This window comes from Canis lupus, chromosome 24 (assembly GCF_048164855.1).
Source record: "Canis lupus baileyi chromosome 24, mCanLup2.hap1, whole genome shotgun sequence".
Taxonomy (NCBI): Eukaryota; Metazoa; Chordata; class Mammalia; order Carnivora; family Canidae; genus Canis; species Canis lupus.
This window is the reverse complement of record NC_132861.1, coordinates 38,755,734-38,772,268: the sequence shown is the minus strand read 5'-3', so window position 1 is coordinate 38,772,268 and position 16,535 is coordinate 38,755,734. Positions and strand designations below refer to the sequence as shown.

The 16,535-nt window shown below is 36.8% G+C and overlaps 1 long non-coding RNA gene across 2 annotated transcripts in view; it reads right to left on the bottom strand.

Annotated features, from left to right (window-relative positions):
- Positions 1 to 547: 547 nt before the first annotated feature.
- Positions 548 to 16,535, bottom strand: part of LOC140616059 (uncharacterized) — a 47,028-nt gene continuing 31,040 nt past the window's right edge. The window contains exon 2 of one of the 2 annotated variants that reach the window (XR_012016557.1): positions 548 to 4,857. This is a non-coding gene — a long non-coding RNA (uncharacterized lncRNA). The remainder of the gene's footprint in view (positions 4,858 to 16,535) is intronic. The other variant, XR_012016556.1, reaches the window with a different exon arrangement.

Below are 16,535 nucleotides of genomic sequence, written 5' to 3'. Positions count from 1 at the left end.
TTGTCATAGTAAAAATAGTGTAGTAAAAACAGTGTCTCTGGTTTCTCACAGGATTATGTGACATCTCCAGTCACAGACCCACTAATCTGTGACACTGGGCAGGCACTACTGGAGTGAGACTTTTCCAGTAGAATCAAGATAACAAAGGTTGAGATGACAAAGGTCCCTAACAGACTGGGACCTCTTATGACAAATTCCTCTGAGAGCTGGCATGACTGGATAAAGAAGATACTATTTATGGCTTTGTATCTCAGAATCCCAGTGTATTCAACTGCCACCAGATTCACACCATTATGTGCACCATCTGGATGACAGGGACCAGAGATTCTGGTCACAAAACCAAACACTCAACACAGAATAAGATAAAAGGAAAACGGTTCCTGATTTTTTACATAGGGGACACACAGCAAAGCTTCACTAAACAGACATTGGTGCAGTGAGAACTGTGAGCTCACTAATGTGTGAGGCTAGCTCACCAGGCTTATAGGAACTATGCCCCAGTACTACTCTGTTGACACAAAATGAATAAACCTTTTAGAAATCTCTAAAAGTTAAAAAAGAGTTTTATTTGAGCCCAAATTAGGAGAGCTTCCCAGGAAACATACTCTTTTAGAACATTTTCTAGAGAATAAACAGTTTTTACAGGGTTATATATATATTTTTTGTTTTTACATCTTGTAAAAGCTCAAAAATTATAAATTAGCATGTAGTCAGGAATCAAGGGTTTTAATGGCAAAAAATGCAGGGGGTAGAAGCATTGATTGATATCTGAAGGACAGGATATTTTTTCTTTAGGCTACTCATTTACAAAACTGATGTACAATGTATGCCTGGTGGGCCATAAGTCACACTTTTGCTGTAAACAAAGTTTATGTACAGTCATGCTAACTTAGAAAGAAATCCAAAATGGCTTCTCTTATATATCAGTCCATTAGAGAGGTTTTATTTTTCTCTCTCTCTTTCTCATCAACTCTAGTTTCGTCTTTCTGAAAAACTACACAAAAGACAGACAAAGAGGAATGCTTGGGTGGTTAAGTATCTGCCTTAGGCTCAGTTTATGATTCTAGGATCCTGGGAGCAAGCCCTGTGTTGGGGTCCCTGCTCAGTGGGTAGTCTGCTTCTCCCTCTCTCTCTGTCCCTCCTTCGCCCAATGCTCTCTCACTTCCTTGGTCTCTCTCTCTCTCAAATTAACTAAAATCTTAAAAAAAAAAAAAAAGTAAAGACAGTAAAGACGGACAAAAGAAAACAGTGACTATCTCAGGGAGGAATGGGATCAGAAGAAATGAAGACTACTTATAACAAATCTTTATCAAAGTCACTATATGCAAGGAACTAATTCACACAAGTATTTTTCCTGCTATTCTAAAGTTAGACAAAGAAAAGGACTTTCACCACTCTTGCTTCCACCAGACTTTGCAGGCAGAGATCCAAGAGGCTTTTGTAGTAAGAATTTCTACCTCATGCCAGCAATTGTCAGAGGTCCCAGGATCTCTCATCTGCAGTAGCCATGAAGTGGGCAATGTCCAGTCAGTGGAGGACCTCATATGGGGCAACAAAACCCATAGGGAAGGAATTTTTCCTTTCTTCCCTTTTAGGTTCTAGTCTAATAACTTGACACAAGACAATTTTTTTTTTTATTGGTGTTCAATTTACTAACATACAGAATAACACCCAGTGCCCGTCACCCATTCACTCCCACCCCCTGCCCTCCTCCCCTTCTACCACCCCTAGTTCATTTCCCAGAGTTAGCAGTCTTTACGTTCTGTCTCCCTTTCTGATATTTCCCACACATTTCTTCTCCCTTCCCTTATTTTCCCTTTCACTATTATTTATATTCCCCAAATGAATGAGAACATATAATGTTTGTCCTTCTCCGACTGACTTACTTCACTCAGCATAATACCCTCCAGTTCCATCCACGTTGAAGCAAATGGTGGGTATTTGTCATTTCTAATAGCTGAGTAATATTCCATTGTATACATAAACCACATCTTCTTTATCCATTCATCTTTCGTTGGACACCGAGGCTCCTTCCACAGTTTGGCTATAGTGGCCATTGCTGCTAGAAACATCGGGGTGCAAGTGTCCCGGCGTTTCATTGCATTTGTATCTTTGGGGTAAATCCCCAACAGTGCAATTGCTGGGTCGTAGGGCAGGTATATTTTTAACTGTTTGAGGAACCTCCACACAGTTTTCCAGAGTGGCTGCACCAGTTCACATTCCCACCAACAGTGTAAGAGGGTTCCCTTTTCTCCGCATCCTCTCCAACATTTGTTGTTTCCTGCCTGACACAAGACAAATTAACAGGAGAAAAAACAAATGTAAATCTCAAAAATCTGGGAGCTTATCAAAATATGAGATTCAAAGGATGACCAAAGCAGGATATTTTGGACAAAAGGACAATAAACTCACAAAGAAATTTGAGCCTGTGTAATAAATTGGTAAAGAAATAACAAGGTTAGTTCATATAGCCTTTGCAGCCCTAAGTTCTCTATCTCTTGTGATAAGAATGTCCCTCTCTAGGGAGTGTATCTTTTACATGGAAGATTTACTTCCTCTTTTCAGGTGGACAAAAGAGGGTCAAATATCTTTATATCAACTGCTGCTTAAGTAATTTTGATTCAAAATGATCAATATGCCAAAGCGGCATATTTTGGGGTGGCCTACTCTGAATTTCATCAATGGAAATAGAGAATAATTTTTTGTCAACCATAACAGTGATAGTTTATATATGCAGGAATCATCAATGGATGCTTAGGTTGATGTGGAGAGGAGTGAAATTAATTTCCTCTCTACCTTTCTAGATTCTTAACTGAGACTCTATAATAAAAGACAGATTAACAGTAGAAAAACAAACTGATGTTTAATAAAATGTAAACCTCTGTATACATGGGAGATACCCAAGAAAACTGAGTAACACCCACAGATGGCTTGAGACAATATCTTAAATACCATCTTCAGCTAAAAACAAAAGATATTGGGGTCAGGAAAGGAAGGAGTGCCATTATGGGAGGGAATCAGGAAAAGCACAGTAAACCACTGGTAAGCTGTCATGTAGATTTAATTAAGTTCTTCTTCATTGATAAGAGCTCATTGTGATTTAGAGCATTCCTTCTCTTCCAGATAGAGAGAGGAATACACCCTTACAAATGGAGATTTCAGTCACAGGGAAAAAAAGAGAGGCACACTAAGCAACAGAGAATAAATCGATGGTTATCAGAGAGCTTGCCACTCAAGATTCTTGTGGCTAGGGGACCTCATTTCATCTGGTCTGCTAAATTTAGCTAGATAACTATCAAATCATCCTGAGCATCCATGAATTCAACCTGAGATATAAGAAAAGAATGGCTGGAATTCTACAAATAGAAAAGTGGCCACTTTTTGCAAAGTAGGAGTGTGGAGAAGAGAAACAGGGGGGATATATCTGAAGATAAACAGCAGGGGGAGGGAGCCAGTGTAAGGTGCCTACTGGAAAGTGATACAGCCCTGGAGAGCAAATTCAAGACCTTTAGAAATCTACTCCAGTGAAAGACTTCCCTCCCTGAAAGGTGCTCAGTGTTGAAGCAGGGTAGACTGCCAGGTAGGACAGTGGGGTCTCAAGATCCCTGGAGTCACAGAAAGAACTCGTGTTCCTGAACTTCAGAGTTCTGAAGCATGGGAGTGGAGAAACTGGCTGATACCAGCTAGCCCAGGAGGGGGTTCTCAGCTGCATTTAGCCTAAACCCTGAACGGAGACCTGATGGGGGACTACTCTCTGTGTAGGGTCCCTGAAAAGGGCTGGAACTCGGCAACCCCTCTGCCTTCCCTGAAGGGAGGTGGGGCAGGTGTGCAAATGACCAGCTGAATATCCTCTGTGCCAGGGCCCTGTAAGGACAGAAACGGGGTGACCCTATGCTTCATCTGGGAGGATAGAGCAGGTGAGCACAGGATCCCATAGGGTGAACACTCTCCCATGCAGGGCCCTGAAAAGTGCACAAATCAGTTTCCCTCCACCTTCCCCCTGGAGGATCTGAGTGGGTGCATGCCACAGAAGACTGAAGATTTTGGCACACACCACGATCTTTCAATCTTTCACCTCCAGGGCTGGAGATGGGGCTGGCCATTTTTATTTTCACCCTCTAAATATGCACGGAAAGCCTTCCTGGAACAAAAGCCACACGGAGCAACCAGTTTACACTAAGCCTGGGCCCCTGACAAGAGGCAGTTCAACTCCTCCCAAGCAGACACTGGAGAATCAGCACAGCAGGCCTCTCTCCCAGAAGACTAGCTGCAAGAACAGATGAACTGCACGTTTATGGGCCAAACAAGACTTCAAAACTCCAGTACTAGGTGAAAATAGTATATAGAACTCAAGTTTTTTTCTTATGACTCATTAATCTTTCAGCTTAAATTTTTCCAATTTTTTTCTTTATTTTCATTTCAACTAGTTTCTTATTTTATCAACTCTTTGTTTTTAAGTCTTTTTTAACTTTCAGTTTTTACATGTACATTTTATAGATATATTCGTCATTTTTGGCTTCCATTCACTGTAATCAATTTTATTTTTGTAATATGTAAGTTTTGCTTTCTTTATAATTTCGGAATTTAGTGTCTTCTAACACACAAGCCAAAATGCCCTCAGAGCAAGTGAGTCACTCTGTTTTGTCCACTCTGTGAAATTATATTCACTCTCCCTCACCTTTCTCCCCACTTTTTTTTTTCTTTTTTCTTTGGTATTTTGGTTTTGTTTCTCTTTTTCTCTGCCTTTTTCTTTTCTGGTTTTTGAACTCTTCAGATTCATCTAGTGTGTATTTCTCTTGGGTCATGGTTGATATTTTTGATAGTTCTCACCTCTTCATTCTTCTTGGGGCAAAATGACTAGAAGGAGGAATTTATAAGAAAAGAAAGAATCAGAGATAATACTCTCAGCCATAGATTTAATAGAAATGAATGTAAGTAAAATGTTGGAGATGGAATTCAGGAAAACAATTATAAAGTTACTAGCTGGGCTTGAAGAAACATAAAAGACATTAGAGAATTTCACATTGCAGAAATGAAATCTAATCAGGCCAAAATTAAAAATGATCTGAGATGGAGTCTAAATTAGATGCTCTACAGGTAGGGTAAAAGAGGCAGAAGAGAGAATAAGTGACATTGAAGACAAATTGATGGAAAGGAAGGAAGCTGAGGAAAAGAGAGGGAAAAAAACTAATGGACCATGAAGAGAGGCTTTGAGAAATCAGTGATGCCATAAAACAATGCAATATCAAAATTATGGGGGTGGCTGAGGGCAAAAAAGAGAAAGAGACCAGAAAGTATATTTGAGCAAATCATAGCTGAGAACTTCCCTAATCTGGGGAAGGAAACAGGCATTCTGTCCAAGAGACAGAGAGGACCCCTTCCAAAATCAACTAAACATAGATCAACACCTGCAAATTTCAAAGAGAAAATCCTGAAAGCAGCTCAAGACAAGAGATTCCTTACATACAGGAGTAGGAATACAAGACTGGCATTAAACCTATCCACCGAGACCTGGCATGCCAGAAAGCGCTGGCATGATATATTTAGGGTATTAAATGAGAAAAATATACAGCCAAGAATACTTTATCCAGCAAGGCTGTCATTCAGAATAGAAGTAGAGATAAAGAGCTTCCAGGACAGACAGAAACTAAAAGAATATATGACCACCAAGTTTCTTGTCCTGCAAGAAACATTAAGAGGGAATCCTGTAAGTAAAAGGAGAGCCCAAAAGTAACATAGACAAGAAAGAAACAGACAATCTACAGTGACTGTAGAGGAAATAAAGAGGCACTAAATTCATGTCTTTCAATAGTTACTCTGAATGTAAATAGACTAAATGCTCCAATGAGAAAACACAAGAGTATCAGATTGGATAAAAAAGCAAGACCCATACATACACTTTCTACAAAGGACTCATTATAGAGCTAAAGGCACCACCAGACTGAATGTGAAGGGCTGGAAAGCCACTTATCATGTCAATGGACCCCAAAAGAAAGCTGGAGTGGCAACCTCATATTAGACAAATTAGATTTTATTTCTTCATCTTTTTTTAAAAAAATTTATTTACTCATGAGAGAGAGAGAGAGGCAGAGGCACAGGCAGAGGGATAAGCAGGCTCCATGCAGGGAGCCTGAGGTGGGACTTGATCCCAGGTTTCCAGGATCATGCCCTGGGCCGAAGGCAGCGCTAAACCACTGAGCCAGCAGGGCTGCCCAACCAATTAGATTTTAAACCAAAGACTATAGTAAGGGATGAAGAGGGACACTATGTCATACCTAAATGGGCTACACAAAAAGAAGATGTAACAATTATAAATATTTTTGCTCTTAATTTGGGAGCAGCCAATTATATCAACCAATTTGTTTTTAGGAGTTATACCCTCTAGTAATTAGGGGTAATAGGGCATCACTTCTATATATGTGTGTGTGTGTGTGTGTATGTACACATGGACATAGACATAGAGAAGGGAGAGGAGGATGTGGATGGAGATAATGTAGTAAATAGAAATTTTAAGTGGAAAGCTAGAGTTTTTTATACTGCCCTAGCAACTTTTCTATAGGTTTAAAACTATTTTAAAAAACTTGCTTAAAATAAAGCAAACGAGGGGCATCTTGGTGGCACAGTTGGTTAAGCATCCGACTATTGATTTCAGCTCAGGTAATGATCTTGGAGTTGGGATATGGAGCCCCACATTGGACTCTGCTGAGCTTGGAGTCTGCTTAAGACTCTCTCTCTCTCCGCTCCTCTCCTTGCTCTCTCTATCAAATAAATAAATAAATCTTTAAAATTAAAAAACAGAAGTTTTTTTATCTTAAGTCCCAATAATTCATTTTTGCTTTTGTTTCCCTTACCTTTATGGATGTACCTTGCAAGAAGTTGCTGTGGCCAAGTTAAAAAAGGGTGTTGCCTGTGTTCTCCTCTAGGATTCTGATGGATTCTTGTTTCACATTTAGATATTTCATCTATTTTGAGTTTATCTTTGTGTAAACACAGCAAAAGAAACAGTCAACAAAACTAAAAGACAACCTACAGAATGGGAGAAGATATTTGCAAATGACCTATCAGATTAAGGGCTAGTATCCAAGGTCTATAAAGAACTTATTAAAATCAACAGCAAAGAAACAAACAATCCAATCATGAAATGGGCAAAAGACATGAACAGAAATCTCACAGAGGAAGACATAGACATGGTCAACAAGCACATGAGAAAATGCTCTGCATCACTGGCCATCAGAGAAGTACAAATCAAAACCACATGAGATACCACCTCACACCAGTGAGATTGGTGAAAATTAACATGACAGGAAACAACAAATATTGGAGAGGATGTGGAGAAAGGGGAACCCTCTTGCACTGTTGGTGGGAATGTGAACTGGTACAGCCATTCTGGAAAACTATGTGGCGGTTCCTCAAAGAGTTAAAAATAGATCTGCCCTACGACCCAGCAATTGCACTGCTGGGGATTTATCCCAAAGATACAGATGCAGTGAAATGCCGGGACACCTGCACCCCGATGTTTATAGCAGCAATGGCCACAATAGCCAAACTGTGGAAGGAGCCTCAGTGTCCATCGAAAGATGAATGGATAAAGAAGATGTGGTCTATGTATATAATGGAATATTACTCAGCCATTAGAAATGACAAATACCCACCATTTGCTTCGACATGGATAGAACTGGAGGGTATTGTGCTGAGTGAAGTAAGTCAATTGGAGAAGGACAAACATTATATGGTCTCATTCATTTGGGTAATATAAAAATTAGTGAAAGGGAATAAAAGGGAAAGGAGAGGCAATGAGTGAAAATATCAATGAGGGTGACAAAAATGAGAGACACCTAACTCTGGGAAACGAACAAGGGGTAGTGGAAAGGGAGGTGGGCGGGGGTTGGGGTGACTGGGTGATGGGCACTGAGGGGGGCACTTGGTGGGATGAGCACTGGGTGTGATGCTATATGTTGGCAAATTGAACTCCAATAAAAAATAAATAAAGCAAACAAAAATTCATGACTCTTAAGTCTCATTAATAAAAAATAAAAATAGAAAATCAGAGTCCCAAATGAAACTAAGTAAAATAAAACATTATAAAATGACACTAAGATAAGTTTTGAAATAAAAAAAAAGTTTATTTTAGTCATTTAATCATTTTTGTTTAGTGCTACCATGCAGTAGGCACTGTGTCAGGTGTTGGACTAATACCAAGGTGAATAAGTCCTGAACCCTAAATAAGGATACAGATATGTAAAAACATGATTAAAAACTCCAGCCAAGGTGACACAAAGAATTCATGCTTCAATTGCCCCTTCTGATCAAAAGATACAGCAATTATTGATGTTAAATTAAACAAGGCCATTAGGCTCTTAGGTGGTAGCCCTAACACCTTAGCTGCCTAGGTAAGGAAACTCAAACCTAAGCTATAAATGCCTCAAGGTTAAGAAATCAAAATCTAAGGACAACCAGTTAGAAATAACCAACTAGTCTTTTTCAAATAATGCAACTCCATAAGCTAATCAGATAATTTTCTGGTTTTGCTTTCATAATTTCTCTACAGAACTCTTTCCTCTAGCTTCTGTGAGTGGAGTGCTCCTAATCACTTATGGTTTGTTGCTGCCTGATTGGAGTTGATTTTTTAAGAATAAAATTGTAAAAAATTTAATGTGTCTCAGTTTATCTTTTAACAGTGGTAAAATATAAAAAGAGAAAACCAGCTGAACTCAAAAACCAGGCAAACATTTCTATGAACTAGAAGTTGAGGAGTTAACAGGACTCAAGGGACAGGCTCTCTGTCTGGAAAAGGTACTGTGGCCAGAAATGAGATCTTGCCAGGAGAAGATGACTGAAAAGAATCCCTGTATGAGCAGAAAGGGTTGGGGTGAGAGGAGAAAGGGCACTGTTCTCAGCCAAACTTGTAGCTAGAAGTCAAAGGCTGTGGTGAGGATCCTCTCTGCCAGTAAAAGGAAGTTAGAAACAAAACAGAACTTTGATTTGGGCAGTTAGACAAGTATAGGAGTGGGAAAGTGGATAATTATGAACATGCACTGTTCTAGGTGCTTTACACATTAATTTATATAATTAAGTTATAACCTTAGAAGAGTACTGAGGTACAGAGAGCTTTATTAGCTGGACCAAGGTTATATCTCTAAGAAATAGTAGATGTTTTTGTTTGCTTATTTTTGTTTTTTGGTCTTTTTATTTTTTATTTAAAACAAAAAATTTTATATTGAATGCTTTTAAGCATTACAGACTCTCCTTTAAGCAGGTAGTGGAAATTCTAGCATGCTTCCCCTTTCATTCTCAATTAAAATGTCTCAGATTCTATCAAATATCTTATACTGGATAGAAGGGCAAATTGGTAATTACCACATTTAAAAATTTTTTAAAGATTTTATTTATTTGAAAGAGAAAGAGCACAAGCTGGGATGGGGGTGGGCAGGCAGAGGGAGAGGGACAAGCTGGAGCCCCTGTGCTTGCTGAGCAGGAAGCCTGATTCAGGGCTTGATCCCAGGACCTGAGCTGAAGGCAGATGCTTAACCAACTGAGCCACACAGGCAACCTGGTAATTATCAGTTTTTAAAAACCATTTTTATGCAATGCATTTCCACATTGCAATATCTCTAAAAGCTGAAAGCATTCCAGAATTTCTTTTGGACAGCAGGCATTTGTGAGGCAAGTTGTCCCTGACTAATCATAAGTATCAAAACTAGAATGAGGGTCAGAGGTACAAAGAGCTTCATGAAGATATGTTAAGAAATGCTGTATCACCCATGCTTTAATTGGCACAGGGACCAAAAAGATGTGAAAAAATATGGAATATCAGTTTCTGAATTGAAAGACACATTCTAGGAACATGTTAGCCATTGGTGTTTTTTTAAGTTAATTTAAAAATATAAATTCAATTTGCCAACATATAGATAACACCCAGTGCTCATCCCATCAAATGCCTTCCTTAGTGCCCATCACCCAGTTACCCCATCCCCCCCAACCTTCCCTTCCACAACCCATTGTTTGTTTCCCAGAGTTAGGAGTCTCTCATGGTTGCTCCCTCTCTAATTTTTCCCACTCAGTTCCCCTCCTTTCCCTTTTAATTCCTCTCACTATTTCTTATATTCCACATATGAGTGAAACCATATGATTGTCCTTCTCTGATTGACTTATTCCACTCAGCATAATACCCTTCAGTTCTACCCATGTTGAAGCAAATGGTGGGTATTCATCCTCTCTGATGGCTGAGTAATATTCCAATATTTATATATGTTTATATATATTCACATCTTTTTTATCCATTAATCTATTGAAAGACATCATGGCTCCTTCCACATTTTTGGCTATTGTTGACATTGCTTCTATGAACATTGGGATGCAGGTGTCCCGGCATTTCACTACATCAATATCTTTGGGGTAAATACCCAGTAGTGCAATTACTGGGTCATAGGGTAGTTCTATTTTTACCTTCTTGAAGAACCTCTACACTGCCATTGACTTTTATACATGTATAGAGTAATATATGATGGATATTGACATCGAAGCCAAATTTTTTGATAAGTATAAAATAACAATTATATGTGATAACAAAGCAGTATAGCAAGATTTAATTGGCAATTTTCTTTTCTTTAATTGGTACATAGAATGCCATAAAATTATAGCCTCCAGTCAGTAACATCCTGGATTTCATAGAATATGATAGATTGCTTTTATTTAATTCAAAGTTACCAACTAGGGATCGGTTCTGTGACAGCACTTTGATATTCCCAGTCTCAGTTCAGGGCACGAATGAGCTCCAAGTTATCATGAAAAGATTTTCTTACTTAGAGATATAGAAGGCTAGATAGGCACAACCACAAACTTGTTAGAAAGAAACAGGTGAGCCCAAGTTTACCTGGAGCAAAAGAGAGAAGAAAAAAAAAATCTCCTACTCAAAATAAGCCTGTTTCTCAACATCCCAAAAACCATGACATTTAATAAAATAGACAACAAGACTCAAAATCAGAAAAAAAAAAAATCTCTCCAGATGAAATTATTGGTAGAGCAATGTGGAAAATACTTAAAAGTAAGTATGTTTATGATGTTCAAGGAGATAAATGAAGATGCAATTGGCATTAAAAATAAAGTTATGTTTAAAGGCAGCAACTAAAGAAAGAATGATATAAAAACAAATGTGGAATTTAAGAAATAAAACAATCATAGGGCAAAAAGAGAGAGAGAAGCAAACTAAGAAACAGACTTAACCTATACAGAACAAGTTGATGGTTACCAGATGGGAGGTGAGTAGAGTGATTGGTGAAATAGGTGATGGGATTAAGGAATGCACTTGTGATGAACACTGGGTTTTATATGGAAGTGTTGAATCACTAAACAGTATGCCTGAAACTGATTTTACATTGTATGTTAACTACTGGAATTTAAATAAAAACAAAAACAATTAAAATAATTTTTTTCAATAAATGTTTCCCATTTTAGTTTTAAATTTTTTTTATTTTAATGGAGTTAGTTAACATACAGTATTATATTAGTTTCAGGTATACAATATAGTGATGCCACACTTCCATACATCACCCCACTATTCATCAGGATAAGCGCACTCCTTAATCCCTATTTCCTATTTAATCCATTTTACCGGACCCTTTCCCCTCTAGTAACCATTAGTTTTTTCTCTAAAATTAAGATTCTGTTACTTGATTTTTCTCTCCCTTCCTACCCCCCCCCATTTGCTCATTTGTTTTGTTTCTTAAATTACACATAGGAGTAAAATCATATGGTATTTGCCTTTCTTTGATTAGCATAATACTCTCTAGATCCATCCATGTCATTGCAAATGATTTCATCCATTTTTATGGCTGAATAGTATTCCATTGCATGAACATGCCACAGTTTATTTACTCATCAATTGATGGATACTAGGGCTGCTGCCACAGCTTGGCTACTGTAAGTAATGCTGCTATAAACATAGGGGTGAATGCATCCCTTTGAATTAGTGTTTTGTATTCTTTGGGTGAATACTCAGTAGAGCAACTGATGGATTGTAGGCTTGTTCTGTTTTTAACACATTGAGAAAACTCCATATTGTTTTCCAGAGTGGTTGTGCCAGTTTGCATTCCCACCAACAGTGTAAGAGGGATCCCCTTTCTTCACATCCTCACCAATACCTGTTGTTTCCTATATTGTTAATTTAAGCCATGCTGACTGGTGTGAAGTGATATCTCATTGTAGTTTTGATTTGTATTTCCATGATGGTAAGTGATGATGAACATCTGTTCATGTGTTTGTTAGCCATCTAGATGTCTTTTTTGGAGAAATGTCTGTTTATATCCTCTGTCCATTTAGTAATTGGATTATCTGGTTTTGGGTGTTGAGTTTTATAATTTCTTTATACGTTTTCAATACTAACCATATATTTATTTATTTATTTATTTATTTATTTATTTATTTAAAAATACTAATCATTTATTGAATATGTCTTTTGCAGATATCTTCTCTGATTCAGTGGGTTGCCTTTTAGTTTGTTTGGTGGATTATATCCTCTCTTGCTTTTTATTTTGATATAATCCCATTAGTTTATTTTTGCTTCTGTTTCCCTTGCCTCAGGAGATATATCTAGAAAAAAGTTGCTATGGATGATGTCAAAGAGGTTACTGTTTCTGTTCTCTTCTAGGATTTTGATGGCTTTCTGTCTCACATTTAGATGTTTCTTTCATTTTGAGTTTATTTCTGTGTATGGTGTGGGAAAGTGCTCCAGTTTCATTCTTTTGCATGTTTCTGTCCAGAGTTCTCAACACCATCTTCTGAAAAGACTGTCATTTCCCCATTGGATAATCTTTCCTGTGTTGTTGAAGCTTAATTGACCATCTAGTTATGGGCTCATTTTTGAGTTTTCTAATCTGTTCCAATGACCTATTTGTCTATTTTTGTGCCAGTACCATACTATTTTGATTACTATGGTTTTGTAGTATAACTTGAATTCACTCTGGAATTGTGATGCCTCCAGCTTTGCTTTTCTTTTTCAATTTATTATTTTTTTAACCTTTCAGGGTTATTTTGTGGTTCCATGCAAATTTTAGGATTGTTTGTTCTAGTTCTGTCAAAAATTCTGCTGGTATTTTGAGAGAATGCATTAAATGTGTGGTTTGCTTTGGTTAGTATAGACATTTTAATAATATTTGTTTTTCCAACCCCTAAGCATGGAATGTCTTTCCATTTCTTTGTGTCCTCTTCCTCTTCAGTTTCTTTCATTAGTGTTTTATAGTTTCTAGAGTACACTTTTTTCTCCTCTTTGGTTCAGTTTATTCCTAGGTATCTTATTATTTTTTGGTGCAATTGTAAATGGAATTTTCTTAATTTCTCTTTCTGCTGTTTTATTATTAGTGTATAGAAATGCAACAGATTTCTACACATCAATTTTGTATGTTGCAACTTTACCTAATTCATTTATCAGTTCTAGCAATGCTTTGGTGGCGTCTTTTGGATTTTCTAGATATATCATGTCATTTTCAAATAGTGAAAGTTGTATTTCTTCCTTATCCATTTGGATGAATTTTATCTGTTTTCTTCTCCAATAAATATAGATAGAACTCCCAATAGATAGAACTCCCAATACTACGTTAAATAGTTTAAATAGAAATGTGAGAATGGACATCCTTGTTTTGTCCTGACCTTAGAGGAAAATCTCAGTTTTCCCCCATTGAGTATAATGTTCACTGTGGGTTTTTCATCTATAGCCTTTCTTATGTTGAGTTATGTTCTCTCTAAACCAACTTTGTTGAGTTATTTTTTTTATTATTATTATGAAAGGTTGTATTTTGTCAAATGCTTTCTTTCCATCTATTGAAAAGATCATATGGTTCTTATCATTTCTTTTATTAATGTGATGTATCACATTGATTGATTTGTGAATATTGAACCACTCTTGCAAACCAGGAATAAATCCCACTTGATTGTGGTCAATGGTTTCTTAAAAATTTATTGTTAAATTCATTTTGCTAGTATTATGTTGAAGATTTTTTGCATGTACGTTCATCAAGGATATTGGCCTGTAGTTCTCTTTTCTTGTGATATCTTTATCTGGCTTTAGTATCAGGGTAATGCTGGCCTCATATACTGAATTTGGAAGTTTTCCTTTTCTAGTTTTTGGAATCTTTTGAGAAGAGTAGGAATTAACTCTTCTTTAAATATTTAGTAGAATTCGTCTGTGAAGCCATTTGGTCCTGGACTTCTTTTTTTGGGGAGTTTTTTGATAACTGATTCAATCTCTTTATTGGTTATCAGTCTCTGCAAATTTTATATTTCTTCCTGCTTTAGTTTTGTTAGGTTATATTTCTAGGAATTTATCCATTTCTTTGACGCTGTCCAATTTGTTGGTATATAGTTCTTAATAATAGTCTCTCATAATTGTTTGTATTTCTGTGGCATTGCTTGTTATTTCTCTTCTCTCATTTGTCATTTTATTTCTTTGCGTCCTTTCTCTTTTTTTCTTGATAAGTCTGGCTAGAGTTTGTCAATTTTATAGATTTTTTCAAAGAAACAGCCTCTGGTTTCATTGATGTGTTTTATTAGTTTTTGTGGGTTTGTTTTGTTTTTTAGTTTCTATATCATTTATTTCTGCCCTAAACTTTATTTCTTTCTGCTGATTTCAGGTTTTGTTTGTTGTTCTTTTTCTATCTCCTTTAGGTATAAGGTTAGGTTGTTTGAGATTTTTCTTGCTTTTTGAGGTAGGCTTGTATTGCTATATACTTCCCTCTTAAAACTGCTTTTGAAGCATCCCAAAGATTTTGGACCATTGTGTTTTCTTTTTCACTAGTTTCCATTTAATTTTCTATTTTTTAAAATTTCTGTTTGATCCATAACATTGCTTAGTGGCATGTTATTTAACCTCCGTGTATTTGTGGTCTTTCCAGATTTTTTCTTTTGGTTGACCTCTGATTTCATAGCTTTGTGGTCAGAAAAGATGCAAGGTATGACTTCAATCATTTTGAATTTGTTGAGACTGTTTTGTGGTCTAATGTGTGATCTGTTTTGGAGATGTCCCAAGTCACAGGAAAAGAATGTGTATTCTGCTGTTTTAGAATAGAATGTTCTGAGTATATTTGTTAAATCCATCTATTTCAGTGTGTCTTTCAAACCCATTGTTTCCTTGTTAATATTTGGTTTAGATGATCTATCTACTGATGTTAAGTGGGGTATTAAAGTCCCCTACTAATATTGTATTCGTTCCTTTATGTTCGCTATTAACTTATTTATATATTTGAGTGCTCCCATGTTGTGTGCATAAATATTTACAATTGTTGTATCTTCTTGCTGGATTGTCCCCTTTATTATTATATAGTGTTCTTCTTTATCCCTTATAAGAGTCTTTGTTTTAAAGTCTATTTTGGGGCAGCCCCGGTGGCCCAGTGATTTAGTGCCACCTTCAGCCGGAGGTGTGATCCTGGGGGCCCGGGGTCGAGTCCCACATCAGGCTCCCTGCATGGAGCCAGCTTCTCCTTCTGCCTGTGTCTCTGTCTCTGTCTCTGTCTCTCTCTCTTTCTCTGTATCTCATGAATAAATGAATAAAATTTTTTTAAAAAGTCTATTTTGTCTGATATAAGTATTACTACTTGGCTTTTTTTTTTTAAGACATCCATTTCTCTGATATTTCTTCATCCCCTCACTTTCAATATGTAGGTGTCTTTAGGTCTAAAATATGTGTCTTATAAAGAGCATAAAGATAGTTCTTTTTTTTTTTTTAACCCAGTCACCCTATGTGGTTTAGTTGGAGTGATTAGTTCATTATACTTTCAAATTATTGAGGGATGTGTATGTAACTGTCTTCTTTTGTCATGCTGCTTTTAAGATTTTTTCTTTACCACTGTATTTTGCCACTTTAATTACCATTTGTCTTTGTGTGGATCTGCTTTTGTCAATTTTGTGGAGGGTTTTCTGTGCCTCCTGGATCTAGACATGTGTTTCCTTCCCCAGATTAAGGAAGTTTTCAGCTATTATATCTTCAAATAGACTTTCTACTCCTTTTTCTTTCTCTTTTTCTTCTGGGACTCTTATAATACTAATGTTATTACCTTTGACTGGGGTCACTGGGTTCCCAAATATATTGCCATTTTGTGTAATTTTTTTCCTGTCTTTGTTTGGCTTGATTACTTTCCATTACTCCATCTTCTAGGTCACTAATTCATTTCTGTGATTTTTCCATTCTATTGTTTTTTTCCATCAAGTGTGTTTCTCATTTTGTTTATTGAGCTATTTTATCTCTGTTGCCATTTCTTATCTCTGTATTAAGGATCTCACTCATATTATCCACTCTTTTCTCAAGTCCAGTGAGTATCATTATTATTGCTTTAAATTTGCTATCAGGCATGTTAATCTGTTTTATTAAGATATCTAGATGTGGCATTGTCCTGTTCCTTCATTTGGGATAAATTTTTTTGTCTCCTCATTTTATCTTCCTCTCTCTGTCTGTTTCTATATGTTAAGAAAATTAGATATGTCTTTGTCTTTTAAAAGTATTGACTTTATGAAGAGGAGTTCCCGGAGTGTACTGCCTGTTGTGAACC